We start from the raw sequence: 18,887 nt of genomic DNA on the forward strand, positions 1-18,887 counted from the left end.
TTAGGGCTGATTCTGAGGCCAGAGTGCTATTTAGGACATCCGCCATTCTATGAGTCTGCTGAGTATCTCACTTCCCATGTTGGATCACTCTCCCCTTTATTTATTCTATCGGTTGGTGTTAGCAGATACTAGACTTGTTTATGTGCTCCCTTTGACTCTTAGTCCTTTCATTATGATCAATTGTGAACTGAAATTGATCACTTGGAATAGTGAGATGGCATTGGCACATGCCACCTTGATGGGATTGAATTGGAATCCCCTGGTATGTTTTTAACTCTACCAATTGGGGCAAGTCAGCCCGAGCATGCCCCAAATTATACATATGATGCTACTTTTTAAACCACGTGGTATACATGTCCACCATCCCTTATCTGAGACTCTTGTAGCCAGGAGTGGCTCAGAAGTTTAAAATTTTCAAATTTTAGAAATATATTGCATATATAATATATTATATAATACTAGGGCAGCACCCCCTAATCAAATAAATGTAGTTTCTGGAGTCATACGTAGGAATATTCACATTATATGGTGTAAGTAAAAACTATAAATACCATTCTTTCCCTCAAGTTCAAGTCAGGTTTTGCCATAAAGTGAATTAAGGAAAAATGTTCCATGATTAAAGCTATTTGAATTATTTCAATGCAAAAAGTCAACTAAAGTTATATGCATTATCGTTCTCATAAAATCTTTCACGTTCCTCCTCCCCCTACAGCTAGCTGCCTGTGTCAGGGCCACTATTACCTCATAGCTGGGTGTTGCAGTAGCCTATATTTGGAAACAAAGCTGACAATGAGGGACTTTCTTGAAGGTAAGAGGTTCACTGGCATTACAAGGTGCTTTCTGGCTTTTGTCTATGTTAAGTCAGTCACTTTCATCCAGATTTTCCTAAGCCCTATAGTTGTTTTTTTTTTTTGTTTTTTTGTTTGTTTGTTTTTTGTTTTTTGTTTTTTTAGCAAATCAGTCTTTATGTAGCCCTGAGTGTCCGTCCTGACCACCTGTTTCCTTGCTAGATAAAACAAGACTGTCAACTTAGCTACCATCTGATTCACTTTGCTCTTGAGCCATTGTATCACCATTCACCTACTCCAAGTGAGATGAGTGAGTTTGTACCAAAAGTGACAACAGGACAAGAGAAAATGTGTCACATTCATCTGGTTTGGTTGAGTCATCAAACGCATCATGATCCTCTGGTTCTGATCAAATGAAAGTTTTGTAGAATTCAGCATCTGTCATCTGAGAGGGACACGCTCTTCAGTTTTTAGCACAGTGATATTTTCCTTGATGTTTCCATCAGTTGAAACTTTGATTTATTTTGTCAATAGTATGGGGGGGGTTAAAATTATTGTTCACATGTGAAGAGAGTACAAAAGCTGTCCCTTCGTGGCTAGATACAATTCTCATCCTGAAATGGGCTCATGCCCCCAACAACTTCAGTGCAGCCTGGAGGGACAGCTTTGATGTACATTCAGAAATGTTATATTACACAAAGAACCAACAAACAAACTAACAGCTAAATTCCTACATTCTTCAGTGTGTACACAGTCATTTATTACTTAAATTATTTCCTAAAGAAGATCCATTATGTTTATAAAATTCACTGTAAAGTTGAACAACAGTTATTTTTATTAATGATAGATGAAACTATGTGTGATAGTGTGAGCTTGATGGGATTAGGAAGTATCTAGAAACCTGGAAAAGTGCTATTTGTGTGTCTGTGAAGGTGTTTCCAAATGAGATTAGCATGTGAGTCTCTGGACGAGGTGGGAAACTGCCTCAGTATGAATGGGCATCATCAACTGGCTGAGGAGCAAGAGACACTAAGTACAGAAAGAAAAATGATCTCTCACTGAGAGATGGGTCACACTCGACTCCTCATTTGGATATCAGCAGCTGGCCTATAGACTCCAGGCTTTATACCAATGACACCCTATTGGTACTCAAACTTTCTGCTTCAAACTGAAGAGTTATACCCTTTGCTTCCCTCATTCTGAGATCCTCAGACTTAGAATGAGCCATGCTACTGATTTCTTAGACCCTCTAGCCTCAAAAATAATTTGTCATGTCGTTTCTCAATAATCATAGTCATGTAAATCTAATAAATCCCCCTCCTATATATATGCCTATATATACTTGCTACTGATTCTGTCTTTCTAGAGAACCCTAATACAAGACATGGATATTAAGAGATTACATGTAGATAAGAAAACATTGTTACCAGATAAAAAAGAAGCATCTCTAAACAGATGAATGAAAAAGTACAACAATGCTAAATCAGAGTGAAAACTAATAAACTAAATACAAAGCATACAACTTCAAAGAACAAAGAATTTTTAAGTAGGCTACTAATGAATAAATGTAATTCTGTGATGAAATGTAAATTGAAGGATGACTTAGGTATATGAGATATTAAAAAGGTATCACAACATTTAAAGCACTTTGTACATTTAGAAGTAAGAATATAGTTTAAATAAAGGCAATTTATTAGATTTTAATTATGCCCAATTATAACAAGGAAAATAAAATGATAGAAATGTTCATCCAAAGATGGAGCCATCTGAGTGATATTCTACCTTTCAAGGCATCCCTAGAAACTTCACACATGAGCCACCTACTGCTCATAAATGCAATGCAGCCCCCTTTTTTTGCTTTCTGTGTGTACTCACTTGCCCTTCCACTTTCTAGCATGAGTTTCCCTCACCAGATGGAACCACCGGATGCTGGATTTTCTATTCTCCAGAGTTGTGAGCCAAAAATATCTTTTATTTATAAATTGCCCAGACTTAGATGTACTGTTATAGGAAAAAAAATTTAAATTTAAAAAGCAGACTAAGACACATGTCTTGCACCTATTTGTAACTGAATAGTAGTAAAATTATTCTCTTCTGTTCTTTCTCAACCCAGGTCCTGCGGGTACAGAACTTTCCAAGATCATGAGAGCAGCCAATTCCTAACTGATACCTAGCTTTAATGTGCCTTCTAGTACAAGCATTGTTACTAAATCACCAGGCATCCATATAGTGCTTTTCCTTTGACAACACTTTTTCTTCTCTGTTATTTCTACTTTTAACATAGTAATAGCCCTGTGAAATATAAAACAGGAACAAGCATTACCATCCCACTGCTACAGACCAGGAAATTGAGGTGTAGAGGAGATAAGACATGATCTAATCAGTCAATCTCTAATATAAATTCTAAACTGAAGCCCTTTGCATTCTACCACTTTGCTTTGGTTTGAAATTTAGCACACATATCCCCACTTTCCAAGGGTACACCAGGGCTATAGCAATGGTAGATGGTTGCTTGGGGTGACTTCCACCCTGGTCTCATAGGGCCATAGCCTACCAGAGAGCTTTCCTTGCATGCTGTAGTCAACAGTGATTTTTTTCTTTTGTCTTTGGAGAATGTTATGTTAATGTTATCCATCTTTTACTTCATAAAATAGCACACCACCCCAATGAGGTTAATCTTTTCTTTAAGGTTAATCATGTAACCAGTACATTAACAAATATTTTTCCTCATCACTTCACAGTGATGTCAGCCCTTCCAAATATCTTCATTATTTCTTCAATCTGACACCTTTAAATTTACATTTCTATCATCCAGCTATCATTTACTTTTGATGAAACAACTCAACTTCAAAAATAAAAATGAAAGAATGTTGTTACATATTTTGATTTATGCCTAAAGAAATGGACTCCACTTGTATTAGGGTTCTCCAGAGAATAGTGATAATAGGATATATGTAGATATACAGAGAGAGATCGAATATGCTATATTGGCTCACATAACTATGGAAGCCAATAAGTCCCACAAATACTATGTACAAGTTAGAGACCTAAGAGAGACACAGGTGTAGTTTCAATCCAATCCTGAAGGCATGAGAACCAGGGAAGCCAATGATGTAAGTTGTAGTCAAGATGTAAGTATGAGGGAAAGAATGATGTAGATGCCAGTCCAAGTCTAAAGACCTGAGAACTGGGTAAGATAATGGTGTAAGAACAAGTCCAAATTCAAAGGTTGGAGAACCAGAAGGATCAGTGGCTGGGGGCAGGAGAAGATGGATATACCAGCTGAGAGAGGGAGAGAGAGAGAGAGAGAAAGAGAGAGCAAGAGCGAGCACATATATGTCCTACTTCTACCTTTTTTGCTCTAATCAAGTCCTTCATAGGTTGGATGATCCCCTCTCACAATGGTGAGGATAATCTTTACTTGGCATATGGCTCTAAACTCTCCTCAAAATACTATCACAGACAAATTTAGAAATAATATTTAATAAATTATCTGGGCATCCTTTAGCCCAGTCAAACTGACACATACAATTAATCATCATAGCCATTTGTGCTTTTAGTATAATAGCTAAGAAACTTCTAGATCAAATAGTTTATGAGTTTTAAGTTTCCATAGATAGTGCCAAATTAACCCTCAGGAAGATGGAAATTCTTTGCATTCTCACCAATGGTTTATGAGATGTCCCTTCTCAACCCCAGCTTCATCAACACCAGGCATGATGTAGCCTTGTGTTTTTCCAGTCTGATAAACATAAAAAGATCTTGTATTGTTATGGTATATGGTTCTATATTTTCTTATGCCCACTTTAAGATAATTATTCCTTTAGATACTGTGGTTGCTAGGCTGGGTTGAATTCAGATGATGCCCTCAGGTGTACGTACGTGTGGGGATGCCAGGCAAAGTTAGTCTTTGGGTCACTGTTCTTGCCAGAGATTAGGGGCCTCAGAGATCTGAAAGAACTACTTCTTACCTCCATTGGCCTGAATATGTTGCCATCCATCACAGACCCACAACATTTGCCAATTCTTCTCACTCTGGTACCAAGTAGAAGCTTGTGAGGCAAGGGAGAGTTTAAATATAACTCACCTAAGATACCATAGAAGCCATAAAAATGAACTGGGCTCCTAACTCTGCCATTTACTCAACACGGAACTATGGGCAAGTCATCCACACTTTCCTAACCAACTCACCAGCTCTTTCATGGGGGCAAGAAGTATTTAGAACTTGTTGTTTTGGAGCCACAGTATGGTTAGGATGCCCAGATAAATTACAGAACACCCAGTTAAGTTTGAATTTCAACTAAAATAATATTTTAATACAAGCATATTCCATGCAATGTGTTAAATTATATTTGCCAAATTTATCAACTCTAGCTTCAATGCTAATTCTGTATACAGTCAGCCTTCTGTGTCTGTGAGTTACATCTCTATAGATTCAACCAACTATTGATAGGAAATTTTAGTTTAAAGTACTTTGATTTTGGTGTGGCTCCAAGATGGCGGAATAGTCCAGGAAAAGATAGTTTAATAAAAGTGGATATAGTGAAGTCTCAGGGAAGCCCACGGCTCAGGAGCCGAGCTGCTGAGAATCTTCTCCTCTGCACCAGCGCTGAAAATGGAGGTGAGGTGAAACTGAAGTAGTCTGAGACACTGGCAGAAAAATGGCAGGAAGAGCCTAGAGGGAACGAGGCTTGAAACCCATGGGAGAAAGTATACCAGCCTAACTAGAGGAGAGAAAAAAAAATAAAAGGGACTGGTAAGGACACGATTCTCTCACTCCACACACCTTACAAAGGCATGCAAGACAACAAAGCAGGCAAATTTTGGACATATGTAACAGCTGCGCCAGCTTGGGACTGTGCCTGCCCTCAGCCAAACAGGAAAACTTGACTCTAGTGGGGAGAAATGACAGGAGACTAAGACCTAGTGAATGTGTGGAGCTTATAAACTGGGACTGTGAAAATAAAAAAAAAAAACTGAGGGTGTGTGTGGGCATTCATGGTGTGGCTGAGACATGACAAGTCTCAGTGTGAGACACAACAAACATGGTAACCTTGCTATCTGGTGAGAGACACTGCAGGGGAATCTGAGCTTACACTGAGGACTGCACAGATCCTGTGTGGTCCTTGGGACAGAGCAGACAAATATACCCACTGGGGCTAGCACTCAGGCACAGATTGCCATCATGGAGAAGAGCTCAGCTGAGTGGAATTACTTCCCTTCTGAATAAAAAAAAGAGTGAGAGAGAGAGAAGATTTACCACACCAAACCTGGGTGTGTCACCTTTGGCACACCCTTAACCCTGAAGAACTGAACAGAGTTCTCTGGCCACACCTACCACAAGCCTCTAGAGAGTCTCCAGTCATTTGTAAAAAAAATGGAGGAATCTGGAAAACATCATGCTCAGTGAAACAAGTGAATCCCAAAGGGACAATTATCATATGTACTCCCTGATCCTTGAACAACTAACAGTGCACTTAAAAGGAAACCTGCTGAAGTAAAATGGACACTATGAGAATCAATGATTTGATCAGCCCTTATACTGACTGTTGAGGAACAACTTACTATTTTATCCCTGTTATTGTTTTTTGTTCTACTTAATACCATTGGTTGCATTCTTTAATTAACACACAATTATTATTAGGTGTTTAAATTTAACTGAAAAGTGATCCCTGTTAAATATAAGAGTGGCAATAAGAGAGGGAGGAGACATACAGTTCAGCACATGCTCACTTGGGCTTACCCCCAGTGGTAGAGATAGAAACGTACCAGGGGATTCCAATTCAATCCCATCAAGGTGGCATGTACCAATGCCATCTTACTTGTTAAAGAGATAAATTTAAGTTCAAAATTGATCAAAAAGATAGGATTAAGTGTCAAAGGATTACATAAATAAGACCAGTGTTTGCAGATAACTGATAGAATTAAAAAGGAGAGTATGATCCTACATGAGAAGCAGGATACACAGCACACTCATAGATTCGCAAAAGCCCTAGGTCTTAGCTTTTGTGAATAGAGCTGCAATAAACATTAAGGTACAGATAGGTTTTTGTTTGCCAATTTAATTTCCTGTGGGTAAATTCCAAGGATGGCTGGGTTGTATAGTAGGGTTTCTGAGGAATCTCCAGACTGACTTCCGCAGTGGCTTTACCAGTTTGCATTCCCACCAACAGTGGGTTAGTGTCACTTTTTCCCCAATTCACAATAGCTAAGACCTGGAATCAACCCAAATGCCAATCAACAGTAGACTGGATAAAGAAATTATGGGACATGTACTCTAGAGAATACTATACAGCAGTAAAAATAAAAATGAAATCCGGTCATTTGCAACAAAATGGAGGAATCTGGAAAGCATCATGATGAGTGAAATAAGCCAGTCCCACAGGGACAGATATCATATGTTCTCCTTAATCGGTCACAACTAACCGAGCACCAAAAAGGAAACCCGTTGAAGTGCCATGGACACTATAAGAAACAGTGACTTGATCAGCACTTGCCCTGACTGATGATGTACAATTTAATACTTTATCGCTTTTAGTATTTTTTATTCTACTTAATACTAGTGGTTGAATTCTGTAATTAACACACAAATATTCTTAAGTGTTTAAATTTTACTGAAAAGTGATCCCTGTTAAATATAAGAGTGAGAATAAGAGAGGGAGGATATGTACAATTTGGGACATGCTCAATCGGACTTGCCCCAAATGGTGGAGGTAGAAATGTGCCAGGGGATTCCAATACAATCCCACAAAGGTGGCATGTACCAATGCCATCTCACTAGGCTAAGTGATCAATTTCAGTTCACAGCTGATCATACTGATAGGTCTAAGAGTCAAAGGGATCACATAAACAAGACTAGTGTCTGCTTATAATAACTCAGAGAATAAAAAAAGGGAGAGAACGATCCAACATGGGAAGCGGGATACACAGCAGACTCATGGAATGACAGATGTCCTAAACAGCACTCTGGCCTCAGAATCAGCCCTTGAGGCATTCGGATATGGCTGAAGAGCCCATGAGAGTATTTCAGGCATGGAAAGCCAAGACACTGTGGCAAAAAAAAAAAATGAAAGATCTCTGCGAGTGAGATCCCAGTAGAAAGAACAGGCCATCAAAGGAGGAGGTACCTTTCTCTGAAGGGAGGAGAGAACTTCCACTTTGACTATGACCTTGTCTAAATGAGATCGAAGTCGGCGAACTCAAAAGGCTTCCATAGCCTTGGCAACTCATGACTAGTGCCTAAGGAGATTACTGACGCCATAAACAAGAGTGTCAAATTGTTAAATCAACAATAGGAGTCACTGTGTACTTAATCCTCATGTGGGATATCTGTCCTTAATGTGTTGTCCAATGTGAAGTAATGCTATAACTAGTACTGAAACAGTATTTTACACTTTGTGTTTCTGTGTGTGTGCAAACTGATGAAATCTTTACTTAATATATACTAAATTGATCTTCTGTATATAAAGATAATTGAAAATGAATCTTGATGTGAATGGAATGGGAGATGGAGTGGGAGATCGGAGGGTTGTGGGTGGGAGGGAAGTTATGGGGCGGAAGCCATTGTAATCCACAAACTGTATATTGGAAATTTATATTTGCTAAATAAAAGTTTTAAAAAGCCCTGAACAGCACTGTGGCTTCAGATTCATCCCTTAAGTCATGCTAATCTGGCTAAAAATCCCCTGAGCGTTTCTCAGGCATGGAAAGCCAAGACACTGTGGCAAAAAAAAAAAATAATGACCTAAATGAAAGATCTCTGAGTGAGATCCTAGTTGAAAGAACGGGCCATCAAAGAAGGCAGTACCTTCCTCTGAAGGGAGGAGAGAACTTCCAATTTGAATACAGCCTTGTCTAAATAAGATCGGAGTTTGTGAGCTCAAGAGGCTTCCATAGTCTTGGTACCTCATGACAAGAGCCTTGGGTGATTGCTGACATCATAAATAAGAGTGTCAATTGTTAAATCAACAATGGGAGTCACTGTGCACCTACTCCCCATGTAGGACCTCCGCCCTTAATGTGTTGTACTATGAGAATTAATGGTAAAACTATTACTCAAACAGTACTCTATACTTCATGTGTCTCTGTGAGTGCAGTTGTTGAAATCTTTACTTAGTATATACTAAGTTGATCTTCTGTATATAAAGATAATTGAAAATGAATCTTGATGAACAATGGGATGGGATAGGGAGTGGGAGATGGGATGGTTGTGGGTGGGAGGGAGGTTATGGGACGAAAAGCTGCTATAATTCAAAAGTTGTACTTTGGAAATTTATATTTATTCAATAAAAATTGAAAAGAAAAAAATAAATAGAACTATAGCTATTAAATAAATTTAATCGGTATTTTTAAACTTCCAGAATAAATTTGTACCTTCAGATGGATTTATTGGTAAATTCTATAAACAGAGAAATTAGAATATCCATTTTACATAATCAGTTTTCAACATTAAAAGAGGAGGGAACACTTCCCACCTCATTTATGAGATCTGATTATCATGATATCAAAGGAAGACAAAATAATTAAAAGAAAAGCATAGAATACTATTACTAATTAATGCAAATTTATGCAACAAAATATTAGGAAATAAAATCAGCAATGTGTAAAAAGAAGAATGTCACGCCAACTGGAATTTATTCTTCAATTTCAAGCTTGGTTCAAAGTTGAGTAATCAATGGACAAATCACAATGTTAAGTGTATGTAGAAGAAATACATGCTCCTATTAATAGGTGCAGATGAAGTATTTGACAAAATCAGTAAACATTTATAATAAATATTTCTCTACATATAAAGAGCATTAAAAACAAATTGGTGTCTAGCATCATATTTAATGGTATAAGTGAGTGAATACATTTGTGTTAAAATTGGAATAAAGCAAGAATGAATATCTTCACCACTCCTATTCAACATCATCCTGAAAGGTAGCATAATAAGGAAAAGGAAGTGAAAGTCATACAAATTGGAAAGGAAGAAATAAAATCATCTCTACTTTATTTGACATAATTTTTATGTAGAAAATTCTAAGGAATCTAAAAAAACAACTCTGGAACTAATGTGTAAGTTCATCAAAGCCACAGGATATGAGGTCAACACATACATCCAGGGCCGGCACTGTGACATAGTGGGTAAAGCCACTGCCTGCAGTGCTGGCATCCCATATGGGTGCTGGTTTGAGTCCCCGCTGCTCCAATTCTGATTCAGCTCTCTGCTGTGGCCTAAGAAAACAGTAGAAGATAGCCCAAGCCCTTGGGCCCCTGCATCCACGTAGGAAACCTGGAAGAAGCTCCTGGCTCCTGGCACAGCTCCAGCCATTGCGGCCAACTGGGGAGTGAACCAGTGGATGGAAGTCCTTTCTCTCTCTCTCTCTGCCTCACTTTCTTCCTCTGTATAACTCTGACTTTCAAATAAATAAATAAATCTTAAAAAAATACATCTTCACCATATTTCAATACACTTGTAATGAACTTTTAGAAGCCAAATTCTTTCTGATGAGAAGTCAGCTGTGAGTCTGATTGGAGATCCTCTGAGAGTAATCTGACGTTTCTCTCTTGCACATTTTAGGATCTTTTCTTTATGTTTCACTGTGGTGAGTTTAATTACAACGTGTCGTGGTGAGGATCTCTTTTGGTCATGTTTACTAGGGGTTCTATGAGCTTCCTGTACTAGGATGTCTCTGTCCTTCTCCAAACCTGGGAAATTTTCTGCTAGTATCTCACTAAAAAGGCCTTCTAATCCTTTCTCCCTCTCCATGCCTTCAGCAACTCCTAGAACCAGAATGTTGGGTTTTTTAATAGTGTCCTGAAGATTCCCCACAATATTTTTTAGATTTCTAATTTCCTCTTCTTTTCTTTGGTTTGACTGGATCCTTTCCTGTTCTCTGTCTTCTAAGTCTGATATTCTCTCTTCTGCTTCTCCCATTCTGTTTTTAAGGCTCTCTAATGTGTTTGTCATTTGATCTATTGAATTCTTCACTTCATTATGATTTCTCGTCACTCTCACAATTTCATTTTCTACTAGTTTTTTCATTTCATTTTGATTCCTCCTTAATATTTCATTTTCACAAAAGAGATTTTCTGTCTTGTCCATTAAGGATTTCTGTAGTTCGAGAATTTGTTTTTGAGAACTTCTTAATGTTCTTATCAATTTTTTGAGATCTGCTTCTTGCATTTCTTCTATCTCATCATCTTCATAATCTTGAATTGGGGTGTCTATTTCATTTGGGGGCATCATAGTGTCTTCCTTGTTCTTGTTACCTCGGCTTTTGCGTTTGTTTGGCATATTGGAGATATTCTTTGGGTTTTTCTCGTTATACTGTGACTCTAGATTAAGAGGAATGTCTGTTTTTGATGGATCCTTAGAGGCTGTGATGGGTGTGGCCAGAGAGCTCTGGTTCTACAGGGTTAAGGGTGTGCCAAAGGTGATTCACCCTGATTGTTCTCTTGCTCGCTCTCCCTCTCTCTCTCTCTCTTTTTTTTTTTTTTTTGACTCAGTTGGGAAGTAATTCCACACAGCTGAGTGGAATTGAGAGTAGTTGATGTATGAAATCTGGTCCCTGTGGGTATTTGTTTGCTTACCAGAGTCAGGTTTTTCTGCTTGGCTAATGAGAGACACCTGCTTTACATATGCAAAATGGCACGCACTGCTTTACTTAAATAAAATGGCGCCTGCCCTTTGTCTTGCTCAGCTTTGTAAGGTGAGTGGAGAGAGAGGCTAAAATGTACGTGCTGGTTCCCCTTATTTATTCGATTTTTTCTCTCCTCCAGCCAGCCTGATGAACTTTCCCCAATGGGGTTTCAGGCCTCATTCTCTGCAGGCTTTTTCTGCCTTTCCCCACCAATGTCTCTGGTTACCGAGAGGTTTTTAGCTCACCTCCCCTTCCAGCGCTGGCGCAGACTCTGCAGCTCTGGCGGGTCCGGCGGGTCCGGTGGCCCTGGCGGCTCCCGTGGCTCAGCTTCCACGTGCTGGGCGACCTTGCTCTCCTCTTAGGTCCTCCGAGTCAGAGCCACTAGATCCTCAAGAGTTTCCTCTTCAGTTTTTCCCTGATCCTTTTCCTGAGGCTACCGTAACTCCACTTCTATTAAACTATCTTTTCCCGGTCTTTATGAAAAATAATTTTCTGTAAATAAAAAATGCAAAATAGATACAAATCCAGCAAAACATGTGCAGGATATGTATGTTGAAAGTTCTAAAACATTGATGAACGAAAGATAAACTAAATAAATGGAGACACAGACTTTGTGATTTGGAAGACTCAACATACTAACAATGTAAATCCTCTCAAATTTTTCTACAGATTTAATGAAATTCCAATCAAAATTCCATCAGAATTTGTTACATATATAGACAAATTGATCTTTAAATTTCTATGGAAAGGAAGAGGAACTACTACAACAGCAAAATAAGTTGAAAGATTGAAATTGGAGGACTCAGACTATCCAATTTTACAACCTCCTAGATAGCTAAAGTAACAAATATAGTGTGTTATTGGCAAAGGCTAGACATAGATTGATGGAACAGAATTGAGTCCAGAAAATGGCCCACCCAAATAGGTTCATTGGATTTTGAGAAGGAAAAGATAGTCTTTTCAACAAATGGTGTTGGAAAATTTGGACATGTAAAGGCAAAACAAACAAACAAAATCTTGCTCTACCTAATCTCATATATTATTAAAATTTGTATCTTTAGTAAAAATATAAATCATAGTATAAAACATTTAGAAGAAACTGTAGGAGAATGTTCTTCAAGCTTAAGTCAGGCAATGTGCTCTTAGACATCATCCATAAAATAAAATTGATAATTGGACTTTGTCAAAATTGAAATGATTTGATATGCAAAAGCTATGGAAGAAAATGGAAAGGTAATTTATAGATTGGGCAAAATACATTTTAAATCATATATTTGATAAGGGACTTGTACTGAGAATATATAAAGAAGCTCAACAGTAAGTCATCAATAAAAAAAAATCTGATTAGTAAATTACTGAAAGAACTTAAAAGACACTTCACGATGAATATGCCCATGAAAAGACATTCAGCATAGGTGTCACTCCCCGTCTTCGTGGAGGAATGACACAGGACCCTGCGCTGTTCTTCCGTCTGCTCGGCCCTCCCCGGGTTTGCTGCTGGTTCTTCCCGGGTTGGCTACCGTCCCTTCCACCTCCGTGGAAGGGCGGTTCCCCCTGCCACTTTCCCCACTTCTGCGGGGGAGCAGCACACCGCCGGCCGGCTCTCTCAGGGGCTGCACAGGTGTTCCTCTTAGATGTTCCCTGGTGCATGTTGTCTCTCTCCTCCTTTATAGTCCTCCTCCGCCAATCCCAACTCGGCTGCCCACACGCCGAGTACGCTGCTCTCCTCCAATCAGGAGCAGGTCCTACAGTTTATTGGTTAAACTGGAGGCAGCTGTGTAGAAGCTGTTTCCTCCTCTCCCAGCGCCATATTGTGGGAGAGCAGATGCATAGAATAAGTCTTAATTCCAGTAACAGTCTAGTCCCAGTTGCTCCCCACAATTCCCCCTTTCTTTATTTTTTGGCGTTGATACGCGCCTGTCTTCGGTGCCCCATGGCACACACTCTGCTCTGCTTGCTAGAGTTGCCCACAGGTGCTTACAAGCCCTACCAATCAGGCAAACCGAATCCGGGTCCTCTCTTCGCCATGTTGTGAGGAGGTTTTTAGGCGCTGATGCGTGCCTGTGTTCGGTGCCCTGCAGCGCATGCTCTGCTCTGCTAGAACTGCCTGCAGGTGCTTACAAGCCCTACCAATCAGGCAAACCGAATCCAAGCCTTCTCATTGCCGTATTTTGGGGAGACTTATTGATGTTAATTCGTGCCTGTCTTCGGTGACCTGCGGCGCATAAGCTGCTAGCCACCCGCAGGTGCTCACCACCTCCCTAATCAGGCAGACCGAATCCAAGCTCTCTCATAGCCATGTTGTGGGGAGGCCTTATTTTTCTCTATTTCTCTATCTCCGGGCATTCCTATTTCTCCTATTTTACTTCTTTCTGCCAGCATTCCTATTTCTCTCATTTTACTTCTAAACTTCTGTTTCTCTTATCCCTGCAGCATCCCGGCGCCTGCCCCGAGGCTGCTTCTCGGCGCCTCGCCCCGCAGCGGCTTCCCGGCTCTGAGCCGCTTCCCGGCTTCACACGCTCTCCGCGGTCTCCACGCCCTTCGCGCCCGCACCACAGCCTTTGCACTAGCCCCACGTTCCCTATCTATTCGCGCCCCATGCACTCTCCCCACTTGTGCCCCACACGCTCTCTCTGCGCGCGGCAGCTTCCGCGAATCACACAGCCTAGCTTACGTTTCCACTTCTTGGTTTTCAGTCTAAGTTCCCCGGGCTAACCTGGCGAAATCCAACCTAGCCTACATTTCCGCCTTACGGTTTGGCTTCCCGTCTTTTGCTCCCCGGGCTAATCTGACGGATTCCAACCTGGCCCACGTCTCCGCCTCTGGTTCCAGATTTTCGCCCCTTGTTCCCCGGGCTGACTCAACGAATCCCAAGCTAGCTTACATCTCTGCCTCAGCCTGCCCCCGCGGCTTCATCCTCCCTAACATATTTTTCTCTACCCGGTATGTTTCCTAACTTTTCTTCCAACAATATTCCCCTCTCATTTCTCCTGGCTTCTCCCCACAGTCCATATCCGAGTCTAAGTTTCTTCTAGGTTTCACTTTCACTTTCAACCTGCAGTCCGTATCTGAGTCTAAGTTTCTTCTTGTTTCACTTTAAATCCTAGCTTTCAATCCTAACTTCTTTCCCACAGTCCATATCTGAGTCTATGCCTAGGCTTTCGATAGCTTCTTCCGGCACCTTTTCCGTCCGGCTTTTCCCTAGGCTCTTTGCTAGTCTCTCTCTCCGGTATTTTCCCACTTCTTCCCGCTTCTTCCCCCCTAAGTTTCCTATCCGAGTCACGGCACCATTATGTCGCTCCCCATCTTCGTGGAGGAACGACACAGGACCCTGCGCTGTTCTTTTGTCTGCTCAGCCCTTCCCGGGTTTGCTGCTGGTTCTTCCCGGGTTGGCTACCGTCCCTTCCACCTCCGTGGAAGGGCGGTTCCCCCTGCCACTTTCCCCACTTCTGCGGGGGAGCAGCACACCGCCGGCCGGCTCTCTCAGGGGCTGCACAGGTGTTCCTCTTAGATGTTCCCTGGTGCATGTTGTCTCTCTCCTCCTTTATAGTCCTCTTCCACCAATCCCAACTCTGCTACCCACACGCCGAGTATGCTGCTCTCCTCCAATCAGGAGCAGGTCCTGCTGTTTATTGGTTGAACTGGAGGCAGCTGTGTAGAAGCTGTTTCCTCCTCTCCCAGCGCCATATTGTGGGAGAGCAGATGCATAGAATAAGTCTTAATTCCAGTAACAGTCTAGTCCCAGTTGCTCCCCACAATAGGTAAACGTCAAGACAATGCTAATTAAAACCACTAAAATGAAATTACTACACATTCGTCAGAATTCCTAAAATTAAAAAAAAAAAAAGCTGACAAATGAAGTGTTGGTAAGCATGTTGAGCAAGAGAGGAACTCTTACCCAATGTTGGCAGGAATTCAAAATTGTATAGTCATTGTAGATACCAGTCAGTTTTCTTATAAATACATACTAACCATGTGACTCACCAATAGCATCCTTTGGCATTTTTCCCAGAGAAGTTAAAACTTATGTCCACACAAATAATATCTGTGTTCACAGCAGCTTTATCTATAATGATCCAAAATCAGAAACAAATCTAAATGTCCCTCAACAGATGAATCAAAAACTGTGATACATCAATACAGTGAAATACTACTCAGCAATATAAAATAATTAATCTCAAAAGCATTGAGTCAAAGAAGCTGGTCTCAAGTTACACACCATATTATTGTTTTTAAACATTTATTTATATGACAGCAGAGCAAGCAGGTCAGAGAGAGAGAAAGAGAGATTCCCACATCAACTAGTTCATTCCTCAAATGCCTGCAACACCCAGGGCTAGGCCAGGCCAAAGCCAGGAGCAAGAACTCCATCTAGATCCCCACATGAGTAGCAGGAATCCAAGCACTTGGGCTATCATTTGCTTCCCCCAAGACATGTTAGTAGGAAACTGAATCAGAAGTGTAGAGTAGCTAGGACTCAAAACACACACACCAATAGGCAACGCAGGTGTCCTAAGCAACAACTTAACCTGATATGCCAAAACACCTTCCCCTGTATATCTATATAACATCTCCAAATGGCAAACCTTAGTGGTGGAGGACAACATATGGGTGCATCAAGTCCTAGACTTCTATTCTGTTAAATTGATCTATATGCCATACTAAATTTTGAACTATGAGCTTCTTAAGGGAAACAACCATCTCAACATTCACCTTTCAACTTCCAGCACTTTGCACATAGTAGGCACTCTTTAAAGGTTGCTTGGTGAAAGATTAATGACTACCAAATACACATCTGGAAAGACAGGAGGGCAGATTCAGAAACAGAACCCAGATCATGGCCATTCACATCCATATACCTCCATCTATCACTATCCAGAAATAGCTACTATTCTAGCATGTCTTCTCTAGGAAAATTAAACACTATCTCAGCTACTTCGTATTATAATTGTTGTGCAGAACAACCAAGCTAAAGGATAAGGTTATCACAGAAGTAGCTTTGCTCTGAGAAATTCCAAATCTTGATGAGCTGAGCTCTTGCTGATATCATCAAGGGGACTTTCATCTGTTCATCAGCCTCCTTGATTGGGAAATGTATGATAAATTGTCAAGGCCCCCTCAACAACACTGCAAATATTTTTAAACAGCTGCCAATGGCACTTTTCAGATGAGTCTTGCATCATCTCATATTCTGATGATTTCAGGCCAAATTCTTAGCATAATTTTGTAAAAGTCACAGAGTGTCAATCATGGAAAGTCATATGTTGTTTTCTCTTAGCTTAGAAAGTTGGTTGGTTATATTTAATGCTCTTATAGTTTCAAGGCCAGAACACAGCAGTAGTCCAAGTTGTCCATTTGTTCATGTTTATAAAGCTAGTAGATGATACACATAGATATCTCCCATTAGCATTTGTGAAATCTTTGACATTCAGATGTAGCCATATTATCCCATATCGACCACTCAAACTTCAATTGATCATTCAAACCAACTATATGCCTAATGAATTAAAATAGGTCCTGGTTCTAGTCTTGTCTGCCACTAACATTCAGATATTCTTAAGGCAAATCACACAAAATAAATTAATTCAGTAGAACAAATCCTTCTGCAAATTAACATTACAAATTCATTATTTGCCCAAATACCTAACTCTGCAAACCGCTGTCACCATGGAAGCATCTCGCTCTGCACTGCAGATACTGCCCATGGAAATCCCACAATGTCACATTCAGTCTATAGTCAGAGGCTCATGTGTGTCTGCAGCTGGGTGATATCTATCTGCCCATGCACCCAGGCTGGCTGGGTCAGTACATACCATGAAATAAGAATGATGACTTTAAAAAATATAGACCACAGAAGTTTCCAGATTATTTGCTCTTACTCTGCCAGTATCTTTACTTTGGTAGTTCTCAATGCTGGATGCATATTAGACTCACCTGGGGAGCATTTTAATTGTGCCCACAGCCAGAATCCCCACCAGAAAAGTTAATTAGAAATATCAGGAGGTGAGACTAGGCATTCAATTAGTAAAAAACTCTCCAGATGTGTCCAATGTGCAGCCACAATTGCGAAATTCCTCTGGATTAACCACAGTTATAGCCATTGTGGCCCTGCTTTAACTCCAATTTCATTTGTTATCTTCATAATCCAGAAGGACTTGTTGACAATGGATTTGCATTCTGGGAGGAAATTATTCTTCCACAGTAAACTCTATTAGTAACACTGTTGTGGGAGGAGAAAATAGGTCAGTCCCCCAAGCCATATGTCCCTTTTAGGCACACTTTTCTTTTCTTTCATCTCAGCTATTTGGAAAACTCTGAGATGTTCACTGTGCCTAGTGATAAGACTAGCAAAGTGATGAAAGTTTTCCTCTAAGTAACATACTCAAAATGGTATCCTGGGGGAGGCTTATAGAACAAGTTCTTATGCACCTCCAGCTCTGAAAAGTTCCCTGCTATTTTGTCCCAGTCACTTTAAATTACCTCAGCTTACTAACACAAACACATTTTAGGAATATGTAAAATAACAGATATAATATAATACAAGGATACCCCGTGTTCATGAACTGAAAGAATTATTTTCTCAAGCTTTATTTTGAAACCTCAAAGGCCCATAGCATAGAGCTGGTCAATTTTTTGTAAAAATGTAGTCAAGAATAAAACTATTTCTATTTCTATTGAAATGATCCACTCCAAGCAAAAAAAAAAAAAAACACACACACACACACACACACACAACAAAATCTCCAAACTTCCTTAATGCTCTACTAATCAATTCAAAAAATAATAACATCTCCAAGACGCTCCAATCCTATTGGCTCCTGGCCAGAAAGACCCCAAGATCAGGAATTTCCTCGAAAACTGATATCACTCTGACACCTATTCCACGCATTTTGTTACAAAAGTAATGTTGATTTTCATCTTTACGGAAAACTGGAAGGAATGTGGTTATAGTCAAAGAAGGCATTTTTTCCTGTCAGTTCACTTATCAGACCAGAGCTATCTCTCAAATTTTATCTTCACCCTTTCCCTTAACTAGCATGCAATGAAAAGAAAATATCCATGGTGGAAGCATCCACTCACATATCCATGTTTCAGCAGGGAATCTTTTTTTTTTAATACATGTATTTTGCCCCCTCAGTCTAGCACTTTTGAACAGCAAAAGAATGATCTGGAAATTAAAGCACTCACTTAATTAGCCTGGCTGGCTCAATGGGAGCCTGTCTTTTTGTATTGTACTCTTGAGACTTTCAGTGCCACCACCTTTGCAAACAGGGCTAGAATATAGCCATGTATGTTTCCCCATTCTTGTATTGCTAGTTGCTAAAATCTCAAAAAGTCCTTTACTGCTCCACACTGACACCCACCTTTTCACTTTTCCCTCATTTTTCTAACTAGAAAAAGCAAGAGAGCATTAAGCAGGAGGACTTTTGCTAAACAAATCCAGTTGAACCCATTCAATCCCAGTTGTCTAAAC

The sequence above is a fragment of the Oryctolagus cuniculus genome, chromosome X, assembly GCF_964237555.1.
Source record: "Oryctolagus cuniculus chromosome X, mOryCun1.1, whole genome shotgun sequence".
Taxonomy (NCBI): Eukaryota; Metazoa; Chordata; class Mammalia; order Lagomorpha; family Leporidae; genus Oryctolagus; species Oryctolagus cuniculus.